Here is a 12,660-nt window from a genome sequence, read left to right on the forward strand (position 1 = left end):
GGAATGAATGGGAGAAGAGGATAAATATCCTTAATTTAATAAAAAGTATCTGGATCCATATAAAATCCAGCATTGTTTCCTATCCTTACAGAATCCTGTTATAAAATTGGAAGGATGTTTCTCGGGGAATGATAAACATTGATTTGTCTGCACACAAGTAAAACTAAACCAAGGTCACCCTCAAGAGTTAGAATATAAATAATATTTTCTTCTGTCTCTGAAGTATCTTTTTAATGTTCCACGCAAAAAATGTTTTCACATAAACTAATAATAAATGGAGCACCTTTTAAAAGTTGTTGAAATGGATAGAACTGACCGAAGCCCTCAATCTGCATTATGATGTCATGAGGAAATGGTCTTGATATTTGAGATTTTACTGTAAAAAGAAATGAAAATCAATGGAAGATCGTAAAGTGCAAGTAAAATAAGAGGCTTGTGGAAATAACACTATTAAGTGTTGCACTGGCTTGATTCCGTCTTTGCAAAAAATGTATAAAAATAATCGCTATTGCAGTGATGACTCTCACCAATCCCTGGACCATGTATTTCAATGATGATTAAATAAACTCCAACTCCTATTGAAAGTGTAGGGGACTATATATAAATGCAATCAAAGGGAGGTCTGTACGTTATTCCTGAGCCAGACATTTGCTGCACAAATGTGCACATTATGTACTGTAGTTGGCTCTGAATTCAAATCAATTATACCCAAACCTGTCCAAACACTGGAAAAATTCTCCATCGAGAATTTTCATTTGAGTCTACGTCAATCTATTTCCACTGGGGAACGTTTGCCTTTCCACCCCTCCCCCACCCAAAATGGTCTCCTTTCGCTTTAACAAGTAAATAACGCAGGATAACAGGGGGATTTAAAAGCAAGCAATAACTGAACTAACACAGAGCTTGTTGTGCAGATCAAAGAGATCTCTTTTGCTGTGACTGTATTGCCGACCCTACATGGGCTGCTTGTTAACGAAGGCTGATGGCGTTGGCTTTGTATGAGTGCCTGTGTTTTCTTTGGATCAGTTGCAGAAAGCTTTGATTATTTATGATCTGGGACAATGTGAATGTTATGCTTCTGGTGCCTATTACTCACGTCTGAGTGTCAAGACACCCAAAGTTTGACATTTAGGGCTCTGTTGCCTCTTTGATCTGTGCTACACAAAGAAACCTGGTCTCTGGAGGTGCTCCTCCCCAGTGAAGTGAAATCTCAGTGTTGCCCAGTTATTCCAAAAAGGATTCAAAATCACAGTAACAAGTGCTCGTATTGCTTTAGGAAGTCTTCAGCGGGACCTCCTGAAAGATGCTTTCCTGTGGTGAATCATGAATATGAAATCATAGAACTGTGTAGGTCAATTGGAGGCCATTCAGCCAATCATGCCAGTACTAGCTCCTTGAAGAGTTATCAAAATAGTCCCACCTCTGTCCCTTTCCCAAGCTCTGCAAGTTTTCCTTTCTAAATATATATTTAATTTCTTTTGAAAATTATAATTGTATTGCCTTCTGCCAGTCTTTAAGGCAGTTTATTCCAGCTCATCCCATCTCTCGTTCTTTTAAAAATTAACTTGCATCAATGCCTCTAGTTACACCTTATTTACTGTTTCAAGACCCTCCAGAATCTCCTCAGGACAAGTGGCTGAGTGCTGGGAGATCCCAGGTCTGTATTGAGTTTCAGTTGCGACAGCAGCATTCAGAGTGTCCTTAATCCTGAGACCAGGAAAGAAGGAACAATAACAGTCAGACTTATTGCTGTCTGATCGCTTCCAATGACAGTGCAGGAACTATGCTCCAGCGATGGTCCAGTTCAAGGGAGGAGAGGACAATAGTGTTGGAAGATAGCAAAGTCTTTCTGCACCAGCCTTGTAACAATCTTGTAGAATTACTTAATTGATCATTTTATTTTGCTGCCTCATTTGAGATTAGCAACTTCCCTAGCGGTATCTGTCCATATGGCTTGTGATGTTCATAGAGACAAGAACAAAACCAAAACACTGCAGGGGCCGGACATCTGAAATAAATATGTTGGAGAAACCCAGCAGCCTCTGTGGACAGAGAAAAAGAGTAAAGGTTTTGAGTCTAATGACTGTTCTCTGGAAGTTCAGTGGGGTTGGAAAGTGATGGTTTACATGCTGTTGACCAAGGTGAAGGAGGGATGAGTGGAACAGATGGTGCGGATGACCAGAGCAAAAAAACAAAAGGAGTGATAAAGATAGTAAAAGAACAAAGAACAAAAGAGAAGTACAGCAGCCCACCAAGCCTGTGCTGATCATTGTACCCTAAGTAAACTAAAAAACAAACCGTCTGACCTTATTTGGTAAAGAGAGATCTAAAAGAAAAATTGGTGTTAATGATAGGCATGAATAGTTAAAAATAATGTATCTTTATTAAGAGCAAACCCACACAAAAAAGGCATGTGTTTTGTAATCAAAATGGATGATAGTGCTCATGCTCTGAAGTTCTTGAATTTAATTTTGACTCCTGAAGGCTGTGAAATGCCTAGGGGTAAACTGAGGTGCTGTTCCCTCCACTCAGCATTGAGCATCACTGGAACATTGCAGCAGACCTATGATAGAAATGTCAGCAATAAAAGCAAGATAGTGCTTTGCTTGCCATTTCAATACAATTTGGATATTCACACTATCAATCACACCTATTTTACTTTTAGACCTCTCCTTTATTATCAATATCACTTGTTTGTCTTTTACACTGGACTTCACCATCTGTTCTCCTCATTCCTCAATCCTCTATGTCAGCAGCATAAAACAGCATATCAGTCAAAATGGATTGAATCTTAAATTTACCATAAGGGTATAAAACCATTGTTGGCTATTCAGCTGGCCTTTATACAGACTATCTAATTTCCAAACCTATTTTCATGGCTCACTCTCATTTCTGAGACAAAAGGTTCCATTCCAGAGCCCCAGTACCACTAGGTGTTCTGGCCAACATTTGTCCCTCTACCAACAGCAGAAAAACAAATTATCTAGTCGTTATAATATTGTGGTTTATGGAACATGCTGTGCAGAATGACGACTGCATTTCCTTATGTTGCAACAGTGCCAGGAAGTAATTCATTACTTGTAAAGCATTTTAGGAATGAGGTTGTGAAATGCACAACATAAATTTAGATTCTACCACTATGTTTAATTTAAGCTTGATCCTTCCATGCTACAATGTAGAACTTACCTTACTAATGCCCACTGTTTACTTTGAGTCATAGAGATGTACAGCACAGAAACACACCCTTTGGTTCAATTTGTCCATGCCAACCTGATATCCTAAATTAATCCAGTCCCATTTGCCAGCACTTGGCCCATATCCCACTAAACCCTTCCTATTCATATACCCATTCATATGCCTTTTAAATATTGTAATTGTAACAGCCTCCATCACTTCCTCTGGCAGCTCATTCCAGACACACATCCGTCTGTGAGAAAAAGTTGCCCCTTAGGTCCTTTTTAAATCTTTCCCCTCTTACCTAAACCTATGACCTCTAGTTCTGGGCTCCCTCACCCCAGTGAAAAGACTGTGTCTATTTACCATATCTATGCCCCTCATGATTTTATAAACCTCTATAAGGTCACCCCACAACCTCTGATTGTCCAGGGAAAACAGCCCCAGCCTGTTCAGTCTCTCCTTATAGCTCAACCCTCCAATGCTGGCAAAATCCTTGTAAATCTTTTCTGAGCCCTTCTAAATTTCATAACATCCTTCCTATAGGAGGGAGAGCAGAATTCCACACAATACTGCATTCCAAAAGTGACCTAACCAATGTCCTGTACAACCCTGATTGATAGCTTCTATGTAATCTCTTGAAGGAAAATAATGCATAAGTGCTTTCTAAATCTCTCAAGTAAATACTCATTCGAGCATTGAAAATAAGTCTTATTTTGTCAAGTTTTTGTGCCTTGCTCTTGTTGAGATATTCACAAGAATGCCAACATAAAGAGGAACAACATGTTTTATATTTATGAAGTGGAGGTGCTGATGTTGGACTGGGATGGAAAAAGTTACAAATCACACAAGACCAGATTACAGTCCAACAGATTTATTTAGAAGTAATGTACAAGCTTTCAGAACACTGCTCCTTCATCAGGTATCTAGCGGGGCAGGATCATAGGACAAGGAATTTATAGTAAAAGATCAAAGTGTCATACATATGATGCAATGCATTGAACAAACCAAGATTGCTGTTAAGTCTTTAATCACTTAGAATGGGTTGCAGGTTTTGATTCATTAACATGTAAATCCCAAAACATCTTTCAAGTCATATTTCCAAGATAACTCTTATACACGGTCACACTCACACGCACCCTGTCTCATATAGATGTTCTCTCTCAGACGCGCGCACACACACATATAAGTCTATGGGTGAATTTACATTTGTAGCTTTTTTATTTGCAGATACATTCTATTTTGTTCAGAAAGCACACAATCTGTGGGAAGTCATTCCATGTGACATTTTATCAATTCCTACTTTGGAAATAAAACCAGTCTGACTCAAGGTTGGGATACAGACAGACCCTAACCTCACACCTTTAATGCATTGTCTGAGCTGAGATGTCACCTGTTTTTATACTGATAAAGTCTTAAGTTATTTCGGGACTGTGACTTGAAAGAAGGTCTGGGATTTACAAATTAATGAATTGAAACATGCAACACCATTCTAAGTGATTAAAGACTTAACAGCAATCTAGGTTTGTTCAATACATTGCATCAGTTGTATGACACTTTGATCTTTTATAATCAATTCTGGGTCCTATGATTCTGCCCCACTAGCTACCTGATGAAAGAGCAGTGCTCTGAAAGCTTGTTCTTCCAAACAAACCTGTTGGATGATAACCTGATGTTGTGTGATTTTTAACTCTAGTTGTGACTACAGAAATTCACCAAACATCCTCAGACATCACCTTCCAAATCCACGACCACTTCCATCTAAAAGAACAAGGGCAGCAGATCTATGAGAAGACCACCACCTTCAAGTTCCCCTCCAACTACTCACCATCCTGACTTGGCAATATATTGCTGTTCCTTCAATCTTACTGGGTCAACTTCATGGAACTTCCCCCCCTAATGGCACTGTGAGTCAATCCACAGCAGGGGAACTGCAGCGGTTCAAAAAGGCCGGATACCACCACTTTCTCAAGAGCCATTAGGGACTGGCAATAAATGCTGGCCCAGCCAGTGATGCCCACATACCACAAATGAATAAATAACTTTTAAAAATTACTATTCACAGCAGGCAAGGTACTGACTGCACAACCCATGTGAGCTTGCAAAACTTAAAATACAAAAGTCATCAACAGTAGATAAAATGCTGCAAATGGACAACACTTGCTAAATAATCTGAAGTATGCTAGCTATTACACTGACCGCAATTTAAGGTGATTGATTAGACTTGCAGTCTGGCACTCTTTACCCATATCGGAAAGTACCTAAATCAATGCATTGCACCGTCTTCTTTGCAGACAGAAAAGACATGAACATATGTTACATTTATTTCAATGTAATAAAATAGACACCAATCATTCTCTGGTTCATTTTTCAGGGCAGGTTCTTGAGCAATCAAAGTTAACCTTCCTGGTTTAAATTTAAACAAGCTTGGCAGTTAATAGACAGTTATCATCTACTTGGTGGATTCCCATGAAAATATTGTGTCAACCAGAGTTGACTCGCCAAACAATCAGCATTCTATCTTATGTAGTATTAACATAATGTTTCTCATTACATTGCCATTGTGAATGTCCTGAGTAGCTTTAATAAAGAAGTGATTATTTCAGCAATACTCAAGTTATGTACTACTAAATGACTGAATAATAATTTGTTCTCATACTTAATCTGTACCTGTTGTCCACCATAAAATAAAAACTGTCATCCACACCCAATGCAGGAAGAATTTCTGTCCATGTCTACAGTAGCTTATTCCATCCACAAACGCAATGGCTCAGTGGTTAGTACTGCTGCCTCACAGTGCCAAAGACCTTGGTTCAATATCAGCCTTGGGCAACTGTTTGTGTGGAATTTTCATGTTCTGCCTGTGTGGGTTTCTGCTGGGTGATCCAGTTTCCTCCCACAGTCTAAAGATGTAGAGGCTAGATAGGTTGGCTATAGTAACTGTTGGGTTATGGAGATGGGGAAGTGGGCTGAGCTTGGGTGGGATGTTCTATGGAGGATTGGTGCAGACTTGATTGGCCAAATGGCCTCTTTCCATACTTTAGGGATTCTATGAAGTAGCTAGATTTCAGTTTGATAAAGCTATCATAGGATATAGAGAAAAGGTAGGCAAATGAAATTGAGGTGCAGATCATTCGATCATAAAGGTGAAGACTTTCACTTCATTTGAAATAGTGAATAAGAGAAAAACATACATTAATAAAACTGTTTTTATAATATCCACACTTACAGCAAAAAGATTGCTTTGAAATGCATTCAATATTATAATACAGAAATATGACAACCAATTGGCATATAGAATGGTGTCAAAAATAACACTGAGTCAATGACTCATGATAATGGCCTTGTACTCTTAATCTAAGTAAGCAAATTTAAGTACAAACTTTATTAGGTTGTACATTTTCAATAGGTTCTCCTGTTCATAGGATTGCCAAATTTGCTGCATTGCATTTCTCGTGATTTCAACAGATTTTGTCTCCAACAACATCACCCTCATTTTCCTCACCAACGGTTGCACATTTCTGCATCTTTTAAAGTTCTTTCATTTTGATTAACAATGGAAAGACCAACATTTGTTGCCCATTCCCGATTGTGCTTAAACTGAGTGCCTTGCTGGGCAATTGGGAGTCAATCACTTTTCTATGTATCTGGAACCATATTTAAGCCTGATTGAGTAAACAGGATGGGTTTTTATAACAATTGCTGATAGCTGTCATGGTCACCATTGCTTTTTTATTCCAGATTTATCAATTGAATTCAATTTCCACCAGCACATGCAAGGGTATTATCTAATCATTTGATCATGGGGTCCAGTGACATTTCTAACACACACTGTCCATTCTTTACAACACAGTGCCATTCGAAAAGTGAAAAGATCTTTATCTGATTGGATGATCATCAACTGCCAAAAAGCCCTTATTCCTATCTCCAATATTTTTTCTAACTAATTCAGTCACATGCCTGATTTTGAGGGTTGTAAGCAATTATCTGGCAGTTTCTTTAGGATTTGCAGCAAAGTAGAAATTGAAGTGTTTGGGAGCCATGATGCATCTTTGCTTTATGTTGCTGGTTACCACAAAGGCCTTGGATAGCTTATTGCAGGCACAAACACATCCAACTATTCCATCATGTAACAGAATGAGTTACCATGTAGCCAATGGTGAGAGTTTCTCCTCACCTTCTCTGTGCAGACCCTAAATTTCTTCATCTCCAGGGAGAAAAGCCCCAGCTTATGTTATTCATTCTCACAGCTGAAGATATTCGTCCCTTTAACCATTTTTGGAAGTCTTTTCTGCAAATCATCAAATGCCTTCACATCGTTTATGAAAGGTGGTGTTCAGACTTGGGCATAACTCAATAGATGAGACCACTCAAAGCAGTGAGTGCAGAATTTTGACAAATTTCATTTAGCAGCCTAGCTTGGAGTGCAGGTGCTATATGCCAGGGTAACCCATACTGTCAAAGCTTTGGTTAGGTCTATGATTAGTATATGTAGATCCGAATGTTGCTCTCTGCATTTCTTTCTGCAAGCATCGTAACAGCTGTTCTGTGATCGGTCTTGAAACCACAACGTGGTTCTGGGAAGTAGTCATCACCAAGGCAATCTTGTAGATGGTGTAATAAGAGTCTGGTGGGGATGTTTTCTGTGATTGAGACAAAATCTATTCCTTGGGTGCAAGACACATACATTTTTGAATCCTTCACACTTCCTGCTATTGATTCTGTTGGTACCTTTGACGTCTTGAACCAATTCCAATCCTAGGAACTGTTGAAGGTGGCTGTACATTTGTAGATAAGCTTTGTACTTTTACATTTCCAAGTCTGTGTTGGAATGCTTGCTGGGCCAATGGCTTGATTGTTCTGATTCCTTTTATCAATGGGAAGAGGGAGAAACAGGCCCTCTTTCTCAGTTAGTTGCTCAATTGGTGCAGAACCTCTGCTGAGATTAGTCTACAAAGGACCATTCCATTGCAGTTACCCTTCACTGGTTAGCTCAAATCCACTGGGAACAGTATGGGAGGAAAGGTTGCAACCAACAAACTAATAACAAAAGTTTTTTTTTAATAAAATGCATTTTATTTTAATTCACAATGATTTTATTCCCTTAGCCTTCTCCAGGAAATGAATTCACAATTCTAGGAGTCTGTAGGCCAATACTGAAGGGTTGGTAACCATGCTTGTTATATCAGCAATGGGGAGAGAGGTAGTGACCATTCACACTTCATAAAAGTCTTGAATTTGCAGGCATAAATCTTGAGTAGAGTTCTCACCAATAATTCACTCATGCCTCTTGCTCAAAGCTTTATGGAAAATAGATTGTTTATGGAGCACGAATAGACCATGGCTTTGAATATTTTGACATTTTCCAGCTGAACACATCAATGAAACACAGCGGTTAATGGAGCAATCAGAACAATGGAAAAAAATACTCTTTATGGAGTGTCCTGTTGAATTATCATGTTGGTCTGATTCCCTCATGACACATTTACTGGAATTTGGAGGTCCCACAGTTTGAAAATATCTATTAAAATTGCTGTTATGTTAGATTGGAATGTAACAAAATGTTTACAGCAACCGCCAGGAAATGAGATTTTCCCAACTGCCTCAGCTTTATTGGTTTTCCACTGGGCTGGTTTAATACACAGAGCTGAGATGTAGCACCACATTCATATTTATACTATAGTGTGAATTGTACCCTCCCTGGAAACGGGAATAAGTGAAACATCAGATCAAAAGGTTTCATACTGAAGCCAAAACAAATCTTAAAAATGCTAAGTAGTACAATTGCATAACAACTCAGAATATCCCAAAATACTCCACACCAATGATCTATCTCAGCAATGTAGTCAGTGTTATAGGGAAATGTAATGAGCAGTTGACAGGCAAAAATATCCCACAAAACAGCAAGCAGATAATAATGAGGTAGCCTGTTCTGGTGATGTGAATCTTGACTAGGACAACGAGGAGAACTCTTCAAATCATCTTCAAGTAGTGGCATGCTATCTTTTACATCTACTTGAGAACTAGGGCAGATGCAGCACCTCTGACATCCTGGGGTATTGCTGAGAGGTGTGTTCTAGCTTCATTAAGTGAGTGGCTTCAGGGATGGCAATGTTTAAAGTACTGATGTTAACAATGTGCTGGCTTCAACACATCAGTTTCTGCACTTGACTGCAGTTCTTTCTCCTGAATGCGAAAAGTGTCCTCCATATGGTGCATATTGGCAATTTCAAAAAGTTAATAACTAATTAAGTGTTATTTTAATTGGGGATTTGATATTTAACTATCACAATTTAACAGGTTTCAGGGGCTTCCCAGACCTTGCCAATGAAAGCAAAGCAGGAGCTCAATGGCAATTAAAGAAGATAAAGAATAAAAGGGAAACATTTGCATAAACATTGACATCTGAGAACTGCTTCCCTGACTAAATATAGGATACTGGTCGCTGAATTTGTTCTGAGGGCTTACTGTCACTACTTTACAGGGTTCTTTTTCTTAATCACTTTGCAGGTGATTGCCACTATATTGGAGGCCACATTCACCAGGTGGGAGGCTTGTGCATTTTATCCCCACTTTATATGATGTGTTTGATCAGCTTTGAGTTTAGATTGTACCCCAGAAGAGGAGCATTAGCAACAGCACCAAGTAGCTGCAAGAAGAACACTAGCCTCAGAAGAACCAACAGCAGAGATACCACCAGCAACTCCAGAAGGAGGAACACCCTCCTTCACCACAGAGATGTGTTGGGGTAAAAAGGGTGCAATTTGCAGAAGTCAATATCCACTGCATAGGGAGTGCAGACAGAGGATCACCTTCATGGAAATGTACAGTCATCCCCCTGTACCCACGGGGGATACATTCCAAAACCTACCACAGAAGCCCAAAACCACAGATAGGAGCAAACCCATTCATTTCAACGGGAAATTTATTCTCCCAGCAGCCCCCGGTTCCTGGTTCCGGAAAGTTCCCTCTAAGATGTTCTGGCCGTGGTAAACCACGGGTAACTGAAACCATGGAAAACAATTCAGTGGATACAGGGCGCGCCCTGTTCAAACAACAGTGATTGATTGGTTTCTCACATTGGGTCATGGCAGCTATTTGCAAATTAGTATTTGCATGAACATAATAAACCAATCACTCCTGGATCACCCTAGTGTATTCATCAATTCTATCAATGTGCAGCACCAAAAACATATTATGCAGGGCTGTATAATATAACAATGCAGGTGCTAAGATACTTTCATCCTGTGCAAGTCCAGCCTGTCTCACCTCTACACACTTTGAAGCAAACTAATGGGTGGCTGCTTGGAGACAAGGCATATTCACTTAAAACATGAGTGTTGGCACATGTGGGGAGCCCAAGCAAGAGGCCCAGGACTGCTATGGGGAAGCCATATGACAACCAGATGTGTCATTGAGCATTCATTAGCAATCTGAAGATACATTTCAGGCGATTCTTATATATTACTAAGCTGGAGTGAGTTCAGAAGGGATTTATTAGGATGCTGCCAAGAATGAAGGATTTGAGTTCTAAGGAGAGGCTGGATGGGCTGTGACTGTTTTCACTAGAGCATAAGAGATTGAGAGGTGACCTTGTAGAGGTTTATAAAATCATGAGGGGTAGAGATATGGTGAATGGCAGGTGTCTTTTCCCTAGGGTGGGGGATATTTTGAAGGTGAGAGAAGAAAGCTTTTAAAAAGACATGTGGGGCAAATTTTTTACACAGAGTAGTTTCTGTGTGAAAGAAGTGGTGAATGCAGGTACAATTACAATGTTTAAAACTCATTTGGGACGTACATGAACAGGAAATGTTTGGAGGGATATGGGCCAAGTGCAGGCAGCATGATTAGTTAGAGATTATGCTTGGCATGGACTAATTGGACCGAAGGGTCTGTTTCTGTGCTATATGACTATGACTCAACAGATCTGAAGAATCCTTCAAAATGTACTAGCCAGAGTTTCCAGTAATGCTTTTCAAACTATTTCCCACAGTGATTCTATTTTAAATTTTGCAAACGGTCACAACTCCATGGTCAGTGGTGGGGGACGGGGTAGGAGTAGAGAAGATAACCTATTAGAGCAGGGGGAAGTGGGGGTAAGTCATTGCTGCCTCACCAGCTCAGGACGCAAGTAAAAAATAAATCCGCTTGCCAATCCTTTTGGTGTCCTGACCCCCAGCTTGGGAAACCCTGGCTTATAAAGTGGTTGTGGTATACTGCACTCTGTGGATCATTGAGGTATGGACTTCAGGAGGACCAAAGTGCAAAGCACACAACAAACACTGTGGTGGCAATGGTGGGATGTTAGTTCAAGCACACTTTGTTGTCCTGGTGCCCTCCTCATGCCAAGGTTCAGTAATGTAATGCCACTGTATCCATCAGGGAACTACATTCCCAACAGTAGGCAGTTCTGCAATCAACTAAACATCCTTTTTGCTGGCATTAGTTCTTGCCTTAGTGTTATATGATGATTATTTCTCAAGTTAAAAAGCCATTTGTTTATAAAAAACAGTTTGATTAAACAGTTATTTTCTTGTTAATGAAAAAAGCCTGGCGTGCATATATTTTTACCCTGAACTAAACAATTGTGCAAAAGTATTCAGTTTGGTGATGTAATCAAATGTTCTTATTTGTATCACTCAGAGAATAGTGGGGCTTAAGTTCCAATGCATGACCCCAATACATCTTGACAAACATAACATTTGATAATCTAATATTGTGTAAGACAATTTTTTCCTCTTCGTCGTATTTCTATGTAGTTTAACCCCTGCGACTTCAGCAGAGGTATAGACAGGCTGCTGAATTCCCTGTTCTAACTGCTGAGATGCTCTTGGCTGATGTACTATGGGTTTTAGGAGTCTGTGAGGACTCTGTCTACAGACTGCTCTATTTGTCTGGGGTATACATTGCCATCAGACATGAGGCAGAGCTTGAGGTATTGGTGAGGGGTTGCATATTTGAGCAGCAGATGCATTTTGAGTGAATACTGCATTTCCATTCCTCCTTTCACCATTATTTATCTCATGTACCAGCAACATTCCCCAACCATCAGTGAGCTGCAGAACATTACAGTAATAAGGGTGGGGGGGGGGGGCAATGAATGGCTGAGTGAGGGCTTGATTAATCTGAGGTAACATTGCAATGTTTGTGTTATTAGTGAGGATCTGCATGTAGTTGTTTTATTTATGTGCATCAGTGGTCACCCTTTTCTGTGGATTAAGACATTGTCATGAAGACAATGACTGCAACGTCATATCACTCAAATTTTAGACCAATTTTATTTTTCTATCTTCAAGCAGCACAGTGCAACTCTAAAATTTTCAGCATATTCTTTGCTATATAGAGAATCCCTACAGCGTGAAAGCTGGCCATTTGACCCATTGCATCCATACAAACCCTTCAAAGGGCATCCCACCCAGGCCCACCCCCCTACCCAATCCCTATTACTGCACTTTCTATGGCTAATCCACCTAGTCTGCACATTCC

The sequence above is a fragment of the Hemiscyllium ocellatum genome, chromosome 34 (genome assembly GCF_020745735.1).
Source record: "Hemiscyllium ocellatum isolate sHemOce1 chromosome 34, sHemOce1.pat.X.cur, whole genome shotgun sequence".
Classification (NCBI taxonomy): domain Eukaryota; kingdom Metazoa; phylum Chordata; class Chondrichthyes; order Orectolobiformes; family Hemiscylliidae; genus Hemiscyllium; species Hemiscyllium ocellatum.